Source organism: Aplysia californica, unplaced genomic scaffold (genome assembly GCF_000002075.1).
Source record: "Aplysia californica isolate F4 #8 unplaced genomic scaffold, AplCal3.0 scaffold00792, whole genome shotgun sequence".
NCBI classification, from domain to species: Eukaryota; Metazoa; Mollusca; class Gastropoda; order Aplysiida; family Aplysiidae; genus Aplysia; species Aplysia californica.
In genome coordinates, this window is record NW_004798062.1 from 7,360 (window position 1) to 8,792 (window position 1,433).

Consider the following 1,433-nt stretch of genomic DNA (forward strand, 5'->3'; position numbering starts at 1 on the left):
AAGAGTTACAAGAGAGTAACGCACAAAAACAAAAAAAGGGAGGAGAGATCAGAACGATAGATGTTTCATAGGAAGGAAGGAGCGAATAACACCAGAGCACCCACCAACCAACCACGTGGGTATCCGGTTTCTTAAACACCAATACTGCGTTTAAAACGAACTGAACCGATACCGTACAGGAATTAATGCAAATGTTGGAAGAAATTTGCATTCTTACTACCTGGCGTAATTAATCTCCATATCGCACAACACTGACCCCCAGTATTTCAGAATGGCGCGGCAGATCTACTTCAAGGAAAACAGCAAGTAAGAAATAAATATTTTTCAACAGTACCAGATGTTGTAAATTCATATTGACGTTTTAAATTATTAGGCACATTCCATCCCATACTGCTAAGTCAGCACGGTCCATTTTTTTTTCTTTTTTAAAGATTAAGTCATGAAGCAGATGGATTATAGGATTAATGGAAAGGAGGAGTGGGGGGGGGTCGAAAAGTTCTTTTCCTGCTTGGGGGGCTGCTCTAGTTTTCAAGGAAGTATTTTTAAGTTTTTGAGAGAAATCGAAGAGTTTCAATATCTGGGGGGGGTAGAACGGGTTTTTCCTTTCCTTTTTTATTTAATTTTTTTTTCCTGTGGTATTGATTTTGTTGTTGATTTGAGGGAAAGGGAGTATTTTGCTGTATTTAAAAAAAACGGTTCAACGTGGCAAGTGTTGCATCGCATGCAGCGGGAACAGCTGCATGAAGCAAGGAATGCACATCGGCGCCTGTGGTATAGTAGAGCGGTTAGATGCTTCACTGTCGCACGCACGAGATCCGAGTTCGACTCCCCACTCCGCTGTGGCGTGAAGTTTTATTGAGCGTCTTTCTGCGGGAATGATGTATCCCTCTCTCTCTCAGCCCCGGTTGGCCCTGACAGGACGTAAGGTCGGGAGCCAGCTTCCTAAATTATCTACATTGTATCGAAGGGGGCGTAAAAACATTTACAGTAAATATACAAACATTTCAGAATGTACAGTCACACGAACTTAACTCTTCCAACTCAAGCGAATATTAGTTTTCGTAAAGTTTTTATGACACTTGCAACACAAATAATAGATTACATAAATGCCAAAGATAAGAGTTGTCACTGCTGGACAGTAACTGCTGGAGAGTAACTGGTAACATTCAACAAAAAGATGCAGATAAGGATGATAGATATTTGATTAAAAAAATAAAGGATCAAACCACGCCAGAACGCCCGCCAGCCACCCACAAATGTTCGATAACTGAACAAGCACTAGATTGAATGGAAGTTCGGATAGTCTTAGCTCGAATCCCTGGCGGTTCATCTACAACTCTGGTTCATTTATTAGTTTTGGTAAACGTTTCACGGTACTTGCAACACAAATAGTTCATATAAGTGCCGAATTGGGTAGGTGTGTGTGTGTGTGT